This window comes from Pipistrellus hanaki (assembly GCF_964339955.1).
Source record: "Pipistrellus hanaki genome assembly, chromosome: 20".
NCBI classification, from domain to species: Eukaryota; Metazoa; Chordata; class Mammalia; order Chiroptera; family Vespertilionidae; genus Pipistrellus; species Pipistrellus hanaki.
The window spans coordinates 13,224,686-13,241,124 of record NC_140522.1 but is presented as its reverse complement, the minus strand read 5'-3'; positions in this window follow the sequence as shown (position 1 = coordinate 13,241,124).

Below are 16,439 nucleotides of genomic sequence, written 5' to 3'. Positions count from 1 at the left end.
TTTTTAATGTGAGTTTTGTTTTTAACATATAGATGTTATCAAATTTGGGTGATCAGATCCATAAATCTGTCCTGGGAGATTGTTTTTCCAGAACTTTCAGTTAGAGATTCTTGTCTTCTTCAAAACTTGGATATATATTATTCTCTCTCAGTTGTGTGTGCTTGTCTTCTGTTTTTAATGATGGAAGGTTGATTGCTTTCCTTTAGTTTTACAAAAGATAGCTGAATTATTAGAGCCATCTGGAGCCCACTTTAACATACGGTATATTGGATAAGGCTTAATTAATTTTTTAAAAGATATCGTCAATCCATAAATTCAGCACAATTTAAATGAAAAGCTCCAACAGGTATGCATATATCTTGACAAAATCATCTACTGAAATTTCCAATTCCAAAATTAAAGGGCCAGTAAGAGTCAAGAGAGAGAGCAGGGCACTGTGTTTCAGAGAGCTTGCAAGGTACGGTGTTATAGCTATGGTGCCATAACCCATTCTCTGATGGGGACAAGGAGAGAAGGAAATAGTGAGAAAACTTTTCCCTCCACACAGAAGTGATCATTGGCATCTATCAGTAAATAGCTTTCCTGGATGGAGAACTCTTCTAAAACCCCATCTCCCACCTGGTTCCGGGATACCTAACCCTTTGTTCTCAGTCATGATCTGCATGCAATTACACCCCTCCCGGGGCATGTTGGGTAATGGTTATAGCTGACTTTCTGAAAAACCGCATGTCCTCAGTTTCCCACCTTGCCTCCTCCCTTCCCTTCCCAGGCTCTCTTGGGGACCAGGTCCCGCTCTTGTTCCAAGAAAGGCAAAAAGCTTCTCTCTCATGAGTGCCTTGCAGGCAAGTATGAGTTGGGTTTAAAGAAGACATTCCTTGCAAGTAATTGAAAATAGAGTAACAGATCACAACTGTGTTGTGTTTTTCAGTTTAAAGTTTTCTCTAATTCATATATGATGGTCATAGTTATAATGTCTTGCTATATTTATAAAAAATGGTTAAGGAATAAACTGTTTCTTACCAGCAGTTCTTGTCTGAGAAACAGAGCAGGGCTTCTGGCCGCGTTCCTTCAGTGCAGTTGGCACATTTCTGCATACCTATAGCATCCGGCCAAGTGGAAAGAGAAGAGTACCATATAAATAAAGGTGATCTTGTTTCCCAAATAGAAAGTGTTACCCTACATGACAGCTTTGCTATCCATTGCAGTCTTGCTTAAGCCCCTACTCCACCAACATTACTATTAAAATACCATCCAGCCCAACCATGTGGCTCAGTGGTTGAGCATCATCCTATGAACCAGATCATGGTTCTTTCCCAGCCAGGGCACATTCCCTGGTTTCAGGAGGCATGCAGGAGTTAGTCATCCAATCAATGATTCTCTCTCATTACTGATGCTTCTCTCTTCCTCCCTCTCCCATCACCTCTGAAATCAATTAAAAAAATAAATTAAGAACGCCATCCAGTCCTTAGCTGCCCTGGCCCTTTGTAACATTTAATGCTGTCACACACCCTCCCTTGAACTCTGAACAGTCTGTATTCCTGACTTTCCTCCTACCTCTCTCTGACCTTCTAAGTGTCCTTCTAAGTCTCATCTGCCCACCCATCAAATGCTAACATTCTAAAGGGTAGGAGTTTTCCTTTCTACCATTGACTCAGGCTTCTCTTCTTGGGTCCTGGTTTCTAAACTCTACCACACAGAGTTTAAAGATGCCAAGGACTCTCAAAAATATACTTTCAGTTTGGCAATTAGATATTCAGACATGTCCAAATCTAAGTCATCATCTGTCTCCCTGAAACCCCCTTTACAAAGTTAATAACTAATTGATCTTTCCAGATCAGCTATCCAGCATCATCCATAGAAAGTAAAAACTTGTTAATCTCAACCAAATAATCTGCAGGGGGAAGTGATGCTTTAATTCCAGAAGCTAGTTGGCCTGTTCTCCTCTGTTGAATAGGAATTGCCTGTAAAATCATTAACAATAGCAATGTATATCTCTTAAAATATCCCCACAATTAACTGAAAAAAGCACAAGATTATTTTGTGGAAAAGTACAATACTTGGAGTCAAATTTTTTAAAACTATGTTTTAGGTTTTTATATTTTTTGCCCTGCTTTGCTATTCAAACCCTTAACAATCTCTATTCTAATTTTCGTCTGCAGCCTGCTCTTAAACAGAAATGTTTCACTTTATGACCAATGCCACTGAAACTCATTTAGCAAACAGGAAAGCATAACAGGTTCTTTCCTGAGTTACTGAGGACAGCAGAACATGCTGCAAATAATAACCTTCCATATGAAATGAAACATTTCAATATTATTATTATTTCACCCGTTTTTTAAATCTCACAATTACATTTAAGACCTCAGGGCCTCACTGTTAAAAATGTAACTAAGTTAAATAAGAATTGATAACATAACAAGAAATGTAATTGGATTTTTGATTAAAATAGCATACAGGTAATCCAATATATAATCTTAATGCTGGAGAACAATATTATAGAAGATGAATATCCTACATAAGACAATAAAAGGTCCTAAGACCCTAACTTCAGAGAAAACTAAGCTAAACTGAGTGGCTACTTATCTGCCCTAATAATTCTATTTTCTGTGTCCTCTAATCAGAACTTTCAAAATAACGAAGGTGATGGGCCACACACTTGTCCTTAAGGAGTTGAATTCTTTTACATGTAGATGGCTACAATTTAATAAATGCTGGCTACTATTTGCAAATAACCACAGTTCATCTACTCATGAATTAAGGTAGCTTCTTTCATAGTTTCACTGTGTCTCTACATTGAGCTTCTGAAAAATGATATTCCCCTGTAAGTTCAAAAGTATAGTAAAATGATCACAATTATCATGTTCATTGATTAGTGACCCTAAAAATGGTTATAATTCCTAAATGAACCCGAAACTCAAGACGAAAATCATCGAGTTAGTAACAAGATGTTTAATCTAGAGTTCTGCATTTATGTGTTACAAGAACAGACCTTGAGGGAACAGCTGCTCATTTATAATGTGGCTGGGATTATGGCCATTGAAAAGGGAGCTGGTAGTGAAGCTTTTCTAGAATATAAATCATCATTTATCACCTTCCCAAATTTGGTTATTTGTAAACTAGACATTTTTTTTTTGACAGTGTCAGGCAACTCCATATAAACTAAAGATCCAAAATAGGAATCTACTCTTAAATAAAAGGAAGGTCCCTTTTAAGATTTAGTACATTATCAGAAATCCAACAGAGATGACCAATAATAAGATTTTATGCTCCCTATTTTCTTTGACTCTTGTAACACCTAAAAGTAAAAAAATGTTTAGTGATGCACACCAAAAACGAGGAGACACTATTCCAAATGGTGTGTTTAGAATGCAATATGAAACATCTAATGACAAGGGCTGAGTTATTCGAAGGCACAGACACTCCCCATCACAATAACTTAGTTTTGTTGTATCTTGTGCGCAAAAGCAGTAACATGAACCAGAACTGTTGTTTTTTGTTCTTCTCCATAGGTTGATGTAACATTTGTTCTCCTCTCCGGAGAACTTCCTCAACCTGGGCTCTCTCCTCATCCAACTGAATGTTTAGAAAGAAAAAATTTACTCAAAAGGAAAATGCATATAGGGTCACTTGCCATCAGTTCCCAAGGTGGAAAACTAACCTACAAAATATGATTCAAGATATGTTCATCTAAATTATAAACAACAAAATAAGTCAGGTTTTTCTTAAAATATTTCACACTTGATGTTAAAACATAAACAATGCTAGCTGGTTTAGCATTCAGATAACACTGTTTTTAGTCAGAAAGTGCAATATATATTTTTTAAGCATTACTAAATCAAATACATCAACACTCATCAGAAAATCATGTTTGCACATCAGAAACTCATGTTTGGCAGATATTTGGGTAAACAATATTGATGTAAAACTATAATTAACAGAGAATAAACATAAGAACAGCATAGTTTGAAAAACTCTGAACCAACCTTTTCATCTTCATCGCTGGATTCCAAATGCTTTTCCACAACTTTTAGCCAATAGTCAATATCACTTTCTAAATTTTCCATGTCAGAGTAAGGCATGTCAGCCTCAAGGGCTTCCTCCGTGTTGACCAGAGATTGGGATGACAATGGTTCCTGGCCAATCAGCAGCGGGGGAAGGAAAATCATCCTTTAAAAGGATATTCTTCACTGAACCTTCTGTCATTAATCAGAGGAATGGAGTGTCAGAAAAGAAGTGAGCATTTACTTGAACTGACTTTAATTTCACTCATTTAGAGCAATGGTTTTACCAATTTGAGCATCTCTGAATTACCCCATTTTCGCCAACCTCATAGCAACCTCATGACAATACCTTAGTTTTGTTGTATCTTGTTCACAAAAGCAGTAACATGAACCAGAACTGTAGTTTTTTGTTCTTCTCCATAGGTTGATGTAACATTTGTTCTCCTCTCCGGAGAACTTCCTCAACCTGGGCTCTCTCCTCATCCAACTGAATGTTTAGAAAGAAAAAATTTACTCAAAAGGAAAATGCATATAGGGTCACTTGCCATCAGTTCCCAAGGTGGAAAACTAACCTACAAAATATGATTCAAGATATGTTCATCTAAATTATAAACAACAAAATAAGTCAGGTTTTTCTTAAAATATTTCACACTTGATGTTAAAACATAAACAATGCTAGCTGGTTTAGCATTCAGATAACACTGTTTTTAGTCAGAAAGTGCAATATATATTTTTTAAGCATTACTAAATCAAATACATCAACACTCATCAGAAAATCATATTTGCACATCAGAAACTCATGTTTGGCAGATATTTGGGTAAACAATATTGATGTAAAACTATAATTAACAGAGAATAAACATAAGAACAGCATAGTTTGAAAAACTCTGAACCAACCTTTTCATCTTCATCGCTGGATTCCAAATGCTTTTCCACAACTTTTAGCCAATAGTCAATATCACTTTCTAATTTTTCTATGTCAGAGTAAGGCATGTCAGCCTCAAGGGCTTCCTTCGTGTTGACCAGAGATTGGGATGACAATGGTTCCTGGCCAATCAGCAGCGGGGGAAGGAAAATCATCCTTTAAAAGGATATTCTTCACTGAACCTTCTGTCATTAATCAGAGGAATGGAGTGTCAGAAAAGAAGTGAGCATTTACTTGAACTGACTTTAATTTCACTCATTTAGAGCAATGGTTTTACCAATTTGAGCATCTCTGAATTACCCCATTTTCGCCAACCTCATAGCAACCTCATGACAATACCTTAGTTTTGTTGTATCTTGTTCGCAAAAGCAGTAACATGAACCAGAACTGTTGTTTTTTGTTCTTCTCCATAGGTTGATGTAACATTTGTTCTCCTCTCCGGAGAACTTCCTCAACCTGGGCTCTCTCCTCATCCAACTGAATGTTTAGAAAGAAAAAATTTTCTCAAAAGGAAAATGCATATAGGGTCACTTGCCATCAGTTCCCAAGGTGGAAAACTAACCTACAAAATATGATTCAAGATATGTTCATCTAAATTATAAACAACAAAATAAGTCAGGTTTTTCTTAAAATATTTCACACTTGATGTTAAAACATAAACAATGCTAGCTGGTTTAGCATTCAGATAACACTGTTTTTAGTCAGAAAGTGCAATGTCTATTTTTTAAGCATTACTAAATCAATTACATTGACACTCATCAGAAAATAATGTTTGCACACCAGAAAATCGTGTTTGGCAGATGTTTGAGTAAACAGTATTAATGTAGAACTATAATTAACAGAGAATAAACATAAGAACATCATAGTTTGAAAAACTCTGAACCAACCCTTTCATCTTCATTGCTGGATTCCAAAGGCTTTTCCACAACTTTTAGCCAATAGTCAATGTCATTTTCTAATTTTTCCACGTCAGAGTAAGGCATGTCAGCCTCAAGGGCTTCTTCCGTGGTGACCAGAGATTGGGATGACAATGGTTCCTGGCCAATCAGCAGCTGGGGAAGGAAAATCATTCTTTCAAAAGATATTCTTCACTGAACCTTCTGTCATTAATCAGAGGAATGGACTGTCAGAAGAGAAGTGAGCATTTACTTAAACTGACTTTAATTTCACTCATTTACAGCAATGGTTTTACCAATTTGAGCATCTCTGAATTACCCCATTTTCGCCAACCTCATAGCATTATTATTTCACCCATTTTTAAAATCTCACAATTATATTTAAGAACTAAAGAGTGTGAAATAGTCTGTAAATGGCTGTGGCTGCCTTTAATGCTGTTTGGAGGATTCTGAGGCCACCTATGAGCACAGTTGGAAACAGTGCCATTATCCAAAAGCCATCCCTGCATGGCCACCAACAAAGAGAAAGTATTCCACCTCATGTGGGTACATCCCCAAGAAAGTCTCCTGTTACCTTGTGCCAGTAGGAGTGTCATTGGAGTGGGACAGCCAAAGTTCAGCAAAGCACACATTTCTCAAGGACAAATGCTCCAATCCAAGAAAAATTTACTTTTAAAATTTTACTTTTAAAATTATTTACTTAAGTATACCACAATCATCTATAACTTAAATCATATTTCTATGAAAAATAGCCTTATATAAAAATATATTACTCACATTTGCACTTTCCATGTGCTGACACACTGTTTCAAAGTTTCTATTTAGTTCAGTTAATTTGGGCTCTATAAGTTCCCTGCATAAGCCTCCGAGAGCATTCGTCAAAACAATGGCTTGCTCTCCAACATCCTCAACTTGCAGTCTGGCATTGTCCAGCTCAGAAAGCAAACGCTGTTTGTAAGAAAACACAAATCATCACACCAGAAAAATCAAAATCAAACATGGGTGCGACACTACCTCGGAATTAAAGGCAGTTAAAATAAATGCCTGGGATTCCTAAGGAGAGATTTTAATACAATCAACTTGCATCAGAGCTGTTCATATATTAAGATTCATTCAAGACTTCAGGTCCTTCCCCCCAAAATAAACCCTGAAGAACGGGAGAACTTGTGCACAGGTAACTTGTCACATTCCAAAGAGAAAGACCACAGCCAAACCATCCACCCCCAGAAGCATGCTTGCTCCTCTTTCGCTACCTTCACAATTTCTTCCTGTTTACTTGCTGGTTTCTTTTCAATCTCATCCAATAGAGCTTCAGCTTGATAAAGCCAGGTACTTATGTGAGCAACATATCCATCAAATATGTCCAACTGGTTCTGATGGTTCTGGAAGGGAATTAATAACAATTAATTGATACAACCAGATGAAATATTTATCATGATAATCTTCAAAGAGATTTAAAAAGCTTTCAAAGAGCTCAGTATATGCTGAACTGAAAGGGTTTCCACCTTACTGAAAGTTTTTATTCAACCTCATTTTATTTGTATCCCTTATTCTTCATTCTTACATTGCAAATAATCTAATTTGCTCCTTAATCATATTTGTTTAAATCTCATTTAAGAAAGTAATAACATAATAGAATGATTAAACTATGGATTGAATAAGTGTCTGCTCTTTAGTAGACTAACATCTCCGTGGGCAGGTCCTATGTCACCAGCACTTGATATCACTACAGACCTCAGTACTATTTCCTGAAGCAGGATATAAAATGTGAGCGAGAAAATAAACCCAAAAACAAAATCAAACTTTAGATTAAGCTAAATAAACTGGCAAAATTGCTGGCACTAAGGTGAGAATTTAGAACTTGATCAAAAAGGGGTGGAGACTTAGATAAAATTAACTTTTACAAACTGTTCTATAGGATAAATGAAAATGTATCAAATTTATAAAAAGTGTTTAAAAGAGAAGGAAACAAATTGTTTATCTATAACATGGAAAAACAGTTGGAAAAGGAAATGAGAACTAATAAATGGCATGATAAATGTTTTTACAGTGTTCTGCATTTTAAGTAAGAAGAACTGATAAGCGCCAGACTTATTTGCCCCAATAAAGCAGGTAAATCAATATTCTACTAGGACTAGAAAGAGACTACTTGAAAAGAGAATTAGATGGTACAGACTGAAAAATATAGAAGGATTATGAAAATGTGGATAAAGCTATATATACTGAGTGGCCAGATTAGTATGATATCTGAATGCATAATAACCTGACCACTCAATGCGTGTGTGTGTGTGTGTGTGTGTGTGTATGCTTATGATAATTAAATAAATCAATACATCAATAAATCAATAAATCATTAAAATGCAACAAATAAGTACATACATTGGAGGCCCGTTGCATGAATTTGTGCATGGGTGGGGTCTGGCCAGCCTGACCCGGGGGAGGGGACATGGGGAGTTGGCCAGCCTGCCTGCTGGTCAAGCTCCTGGTTGAGGGGACAATTTGCTTATTAGCTTTTTATTATATAGGATATACACTGAGTGGCCCGATTATTATGCATTCAAAGGTCATAATAATCTGGCCACTCAGTATATATATATCCATGAAGTAATTAACAGTGTGGTAGTATAACCAAAGACTAACAACATATAACACTCAACAATTATCATAACCATCATATTAAATTGGTTATTTTAAGCATGATTATATATAAGCACTCCATGTTTTATGTCATATAATCATCTCAAAAACTGTATGAGGTAGAAATAATAATAATGCCCATTTACATAAGAGAAAACTAAGGTTTAGAGAACATTCAAGTATCTTGACCAATGTCACCCAACTAGTCAAAAGTATTATTAGAAATTAGAGGGGGTGGGTGAGAACCTCAGCCTGACTGGCATCCGTTAGCAGTCCGGGAGCCCTCAGGGGATGTCCAACTGATAGCTTATGGCCGTTCCCAGTGGGGAGTGGGCCTAAGCCATCAGTAGGACATCCTCAGCACTGCCACAGAGGCAGGAGAGGCTCTCACCACCGCTACTGCACTCACCAGCCATCAGCCTGGCTTGTGGCTGAGTGCTGCTCCCCCTATGGAAGCATACTGGCCACCAGGGGCAGCTCACGCGTAGAGCATCTGCCCCCTGGTGGTCACTGTGCATCATTGTGACCTGTGGTTCCACTGTTGAGCAATTTGCATCATCCTTTTATTATATAGGATTGTAAATAATATATAGCTTATGATAATTAAATATAATCATTAAAATGCAACACATAAGTACATTTACTAAGATATTGAAGTATATAAAAAATAAAATGTAATCTAATGAAATTAATTCACAACCAAAACATTATTCTGACACTGAGAAAATAGAATCTGGAATTCTAATCAAAGTTGTATTCATTTTTAAACAATTAAAGGAGAGAAGATTTCATCATTAACTTTTCCTGAAACATACCATTAAGGTATCGCACCAATCCTCGGTCCAGGTTCGCACTCGGCTCCAGCCAGCGTTGAGGACGCAGAGCCTCTCTTCTAAAAGAGCCTCGCTGCCCTCGATCAAGTTCTGAAGGGCAGCACTACTCTCTGTGATGGCATTTAAATCAGCTTTTTTCTTTTCCAGATCCTTCAGAATAATCTAGAAAATAAAAATACCAAGATCCATTTGATCTTTCAGAATGTGATAAAAGTTTATACAACCTTTCTTAAAAACAAAAAAACAAAATAAAACAAACAAAAAACAAACAAACACGGAAACTTTTCTTCCACATACTCCCTAGAAAGTTTACAACTGCCAAAGGTTTACAAACCTCCATAACTTACTAACATGCAGAGTTCTTAAGATGCTAATAAAAATGGAAACATTTACTTATGCATATTACAGGAAATGTATTAAATTCAGGTATGAAAAAATGTTATTTACTTATTTTAAGTATACTAGTAAATTCCATGTACCACATACACACATACTATTTTATCTTCATCATAACTCTGGGTGTAAACAATCAAGTTCACTTTCTGTAACTATAGCTGGCAAAGCAGAACTACCCCAGAACTCATAATTCTAAAATTTATAATGAATGTATTTCCTTGGTTCCTACAGGAGACAAATAAGTACTATAGTTACCTGTGAGGACTACATCCTATAACTAAATGGCCTAACATAATTTATTGTAAAAGTATTCCATCCTAAGTAAATTATTAAGAATTAGCACATCTAAGTTTTGGTCTTACAATTGTCATAATACTTTGGATAATATAATGACAACTTAATTCTCATGTTCCTAAGATTCAATAGGTAAGGTGTTTAATCAGGAGAGTTATAGAGAGAATATTGGATTCCAAAATTAAAACTACAATGTTCTTTCAATCATAAAGTGACTTGTGCTTATCTAACCTACTGCTGCTGGCACCTTATTATACACACCAAAATAAATTCCAGAAGGATTAAAGCATTAAAGATAAAAAGATGAAACTATAAAAGAGCTAGAAGAAAATATAAGTAAAAATTACATAAACTTGGAGCAGTTGAACCTTCTAAGCACTAATGGCATATATAATGAATAAAAAGATGATTTACCATTTAAAAAAATATATAATAACAGCATTTTTTAAATATGTACAGTACAGAAAGGGAACCATAGTAGCAAAAAATATATTTTTTTAATAATAGACAAAATACAAAGCATTAATAATTTAATAGGTAAAGAGCTCTAAATCAAAAGATCTAACAGGTGAAAGAAAAATGGTCAGAATTACACTAAAAGGCAATTTAAAAAAAATCTACAAATGGCCTATAAACTGATAGAAAAATCTAATTAATTAACCAAAACATATCTGCCTACCATTGTCCAAGTTGTGGTTAAAACAAGCAAGTAAGAATTCTCACATGGAGCTGGTAGGTATAATTTCATAATTTGTATAAGACTTTAAAATGGATATATCCCTAGACTCAATACTTTTAGCTCTTAGAATTTATCCTAAAAGAATAATTATGAATACATGTTATAATGTAGCTACAAGAATTTTCATCATAACATTTTTTATTTTTTGTTAATCCTCACCCAAGGATTTTTTTTCTATTACTTTTTGGAGAAAATGGTAGGGAGGAAAGGGAAGAGGGAGAGAGAGACATAAAATTTATTAGAACCTGATGTTTGAACACGGCTCAGTAGCCTATTTAAATATCAATCTAAATTCAATTTTTAAAATTATGATTTTAAAAATCCTAAATGCTATTATTGGTATAAGCCGATAACTTGAGTTTAAACAGGGACTATTATTTTTAAAGTTTACTTTTGAAATGTCAATAGTCATTGAAAATATAAAGTGAATCTGGATTAAATATTAAAAATAAGTTTCAATACAATTTGTACTCATTGCAATATTAGCACATTTAAAAATTAATAAACATTATTGGAATCACTGAAAACATTAATACTATAAAATTTAAACACAGTTTCTCCCAGAAGTGAAATTTTAAAATGCACAAGAGAGCCAAAACAGGTTTGGCTCAGTGGATAGAGTGCCGGCCTGTGGACTGAGGGGTCCTGAATTCGATTCTGGTCAAGGGCATGTACCTTGGTTGTGGGCACATCCCCAGAGGGGGGTGTGCAAGAGGCAGCTGGTCGATATTTCTCTCTCATCGACGTTTCTAACTCTCTATCCCTCTCAATTCCTCTCTGTGTAAAATCAATAAAATATATATTTAAATAAATTAATTAATTAAATAAAATGTATAAGAGAGAGAGAGAGAGAGAGAGAGAGAGAGAGAGAGAGAGAGAGAGAGAGAGAGAGAGAGAAGTGGCGGGGCGGGGCTGTCCTCACCTGAGCATCCAGGTCATTGTAGAGTACCTTCAGAGAAGTCAGCTGCTCATCCAGCCCCTTGGGGTTGTCGGTCTGCTTCTTCTGAACAATTTGTCTGCCGGTTTTGATTTCAGTTTCCACTTCAAGCTTGAATTCACTTAGAGTTTTATAGAGTTCCTTAAAAAGAAAACATAACAAATCGCACACATCACAGTGAAAACCCGGTAACTGGAATCATTTCAGAACAAGGCTTATCCAGACTGACAGCCATGATTTAACTACGGAGATCAAAGGGCTTTCTCTTTGCCCAATTTGGATTCAAGGGATGAGTAAAATAGCATCAAGTTTGCAATAACTTTTTTAAATCAGAGAAGAAAATAAACAAATGGCATTTTATATTTGTTTCAAAAAAACACTCAGATACATATTTTAAAAGTTTATGAAAATTTATGAACATTTTCCAAACGTAAAACGTGAAAATATCAGGACTAAAAATTGGAATGTCTATCATTTTTAAAATCATGACTTTAAAAATCCTAAATGCTATTATTAGAAAAAATCCAACTGTGGCTATATTTTTGGCTATTGGAAATTGGAAATATTACCATTATTTTTCCCCCCTTACAATTCTGAAGTACCAAAGCTACCACATTGGTACCTATACTACTTATGTAATAAGAAGATACATGACAACTCAACACATCAAGATGAATATGACTTTGAGAAATTTTAGTCATCAAGTCAAATTCAGAGCTGTCTTCATCTCCGTTACCTTAAACTGTTCTGTGCAGGTTCTCTTGCTTCCATTCATCGTGATCCTGACCTGAAGCATCTCAGGTGGCTCTGTCACACAACAGACCAAGTTACACACAGTCAAGATTGGTGCTTGCTTTGTTGACCTCTATATCTCAGTAAATATTTACATATATCAGTGAGTGTGTGCATGTGTGCGCTCGTGTGCACACACACACACACACACACACACACACATGGAAAAATGTATCCTATTTATTCATTCTTCCACCCATTTCAGCTTTTGAGTGATCAAACAACCTTTGGTATATAAAGACATGTGGAGATAACAGTTTTGATAAGCACAAAGAACTCTTCCCAATCTTTATTGTCTTTACAGGTGTCATCTTCAGCTTCGTCATGATTCTTCTCAAGCAGAACACTAATCCTAAGAGTGTGTATGCTTAGCCACATTTTAAAATGTATAAGCAACTGAATTTTAAAATTCAAGACTGCAACAACAATAAGGCCTTCTAAATAATTTTTTTACAGATCTTAGGTTTAAACTTTGATTTAAAGTTAATTTTTTTCTGGAGAATGATTTTTCTGTAATAATATTCCTGGCATCTGTTTTAAGTATAATTTCTTCTTTCATATTTTAGATTTAGACTTTATAAATTAAAATCTAAGTATCAGTAAGAATAATTTTTTTACATGGTAATGTTCCTAACATCCATTCTAAATATGGATCTTCTAGCTACCTTAAGTTTATCCTTTAAAAGTTAGTTCATTAGTCATACTCTGCCAAAGCTTTTCCTAATGTCATTTTGTGATTATGTTTCTTTTGTTTTTTAATCATATATATGTATATTTATGCCTTTTTTCTTTTTTTATTTCATGACACTGTAATAATTTATTTTACTCCATATTATCTATCTCCCCTATCTCTTCTAATGTCTTTGGAGGAAAAGACCACACTTCTTATTTTATAACCTGTTTTTCATCCTTCACCCCTATTGTTAATATTTATTTACAATATATATTAATATTGAACAAACCATGTACGTTATGCTAGATGAAGCCATATTTGCTGCTGGAAAACCTAGTGCACGCATTAGCCACAATGCCCTCACCATGCACTTGTCCATGTGTGTCTGTATCATATCAGGATCCACATCCTTCACGTCCAGCACATGCAGTTCTTCTTTCACACTATCCAGCACATGCTCACAGTCAAGCATGTGCTATTCGAAGTTCACAGGCTTCTGGAAAAGCTGGAACGTGGTGGACACCTCTCGAAGTTTCCTCTGTTGGAAGAAATGATAAAAATAAGCAATTCACGTTATAATGATAATCTCTCTCAACAGATGGAATTAGTATAACACCTGCTGCTAAAATGCTGTAAAAAGAAATCACAATAAAGCATTCCATAGAGGAACTCAGAGTGGTTACCCAGGATCATACATCACTTGACATTCAATGTGTCAGTCTTAGATATAATAAAAGGCTAAGCTGGCCTCCCTGAAATTAAAACTTCACTAATTTTCCCACCTATTTGAAAACTACAGTCAGAACTACTCACAGTGTTCTTCATGAGCTCAGAGTGAAAATCAATGTCGCATCCACCGCAAAGGACTGAGCGGTGCCCGGTGTATTAGCCGCAGAGAACTGACGCGGACTCTGCATCAGGGGAAAGACTTATCAACCTAACTTCTAAACCAAGCTTTCTATCTCTTCTCAACTCAACTTCAGAATCACATTCGATATTGTCCACGCATGCAACAATTTGTTCCTGCTGCTCTGCCTGGGATGCAATGCACCCGCAATGTGTCACCTGTCTCACTGTTCACATCAGAAAGAAAACCAAAGGCATCCAAGTAATCATTGCCCACACATCGCTCCCCCTGGTCATCTGCATGGCATCCATCTGGCTTCTGTTTCTAGCAACCCTGTCTTCTAGGAAGTTCGGAGGCAGAGAGTTCATGCTTTTTAGCAACTCTTCCAGCACTATCTTGTGGGAAAAGATCTCTAACTGAATTCTCTACAAAGAGATCAGAAGCAGGGAAGGATGTATTTTTTTTAAGTTCCATATAATCATATATTACATAAGAATATGCAGAGCCCTGTTCAAGTTTCAGTTAGTTTGCAGTATAGTAATACTAAACGCAGACTAGTACTGTATGTTGTGCACAAACTATGGTCTTCGCATTTGTCATTTCTAATGTCCACTGCTTATTTATAAAAAGGAATTTTCCCAGTTTCATAGCTCAGAAAGCTATCTTTTTCCAGGATTTCACATAACCAAAAGCAAGGTCACCCTTTCTCACTGACTGCCGGTTTGGGATGGCGGGAGGGGCTGGTGCTCTTGCAGGTGAGGAGGCGACTACTACACTTGCTCTTCTGAGGACTCAAACACCTCAGATCCATGGCAGCACCTTCGCTTCCTGCGGAACTTGCGAGGCATCTACCCTCTCCGTCAGGTAGGCTGTGAGCTGCTTGTCCAGACCCTGTAAGCTATCCAGCAAAACTTCAAGCATCTCACCAGTTTTCCGTAGGTCATAGAGTTCCTTTCGTAAAGACTTCTCCTTTCTCTCTGCCTACACAGGGGATAAAACAGAATCATTCGTCTTCATAAACTTAAATAGCTGAGTATAAGAAAACCCTATGATATGGCTACCAAGAAAAAAAAAATACAGGCTCTAGTTCAAGACTTTGGCGAGCAGCATGAATAAATAACTTGCAATAACAATGAAAAGGTCCTTGTGGTATCTTACATATCTTGCAGTGAATTACTCGTTTTTACTTCTTTCTACATACAATGAAAATCTGTTAAAATGTAAAAGATTTCCTAAATAATATGTAAAACAGAGAATATCCCATTTACTATGAATTTATAGTGTTTTTAGAAACCAGCAATAAGCCTATCAACAAGGATATACTATATAACAAACGTCTATCAGTAGAGTGAACCTATAAAAATTTTTTCCAAAACCTAAAACAAATTTCATGTACATATGTATATACCACTACTTGCTGCACTTTTAAATCAAGATTGATTCTTTTCCCAATCTCAGCATCAACAGTTATTATTTAATATGTGGTTGAAAGCATTAATATTCCTCTAACCCTCCTTGGGAAGAACAGTCTCTCTTCTCTTCTTACTGATATGAACATACACGTTGCAGTTCATTTTGGATATGCATCTAAGACAGCTTGGCATTTTATCACAACAGCGTATGTCAAATTCTGCCCTCCCTAGTATTTCTAGGACAATGTGAATTATTCTTACATACAGCTATAATATAATTCAAAGGAAATGAAATAGTTCGTAAATCGAAATCATCTCAAAGATAGATTTTTTTCTTTTTAATCATCAAGTTTTGCCTCCCTAGAGTTGGGTTTACTCGTCCTCAGCTAGTATGTTAAAGTCCGCAACATCCCCGTTCATGTTGGTTACGAGCTTTTCCCCTTGGCACAAGTTCTTGAGGTCAGCTCCATCTCACAAACAACTAATCTACTCTCATGCGCGTCCCGGTTCTTACCAGGCTACTCAGTTCTTCATATCGACTGTTGAAAGCCTCCAGTTTCTCACTTATCAACTCATCCATTACCCCACCATCAATGAGAGTCTGGCCAAGTTCCTGGATCTCGGTGCTATTATTGGCTGGATGTTGCAAAAGGCATTCTAGAGACTGGACAGGGGCAGGAAGGGGAAAATAATGCACTTAACTGAGGCAAAATGTATCAAGGAACCAAAAGTGTCCATTTTTTTAAACAAGTAATTCCATTTTCTACCCAAGAAACAAGACAAGGAATAATTAATTTTCAGAAATATCCATAATGGTATTAAAAAATACATAAAATTGAGAACTCAGCATAAAAGATGATATATGACAATACAATTTCATAGATAACTTTAGTAATTATTAATTACATGGGAAAATGTCCATGGTGTGATGCAAAGTTTGAAAGCAGAAAAGAATACTATAAAGCAAAACTATTTCAAACTGTTGATTATATTTTGAAATATGGGTACTCAGTTTTCTGTAACACATACAGAAAGCTAGGTGCTATTTTGTATACAC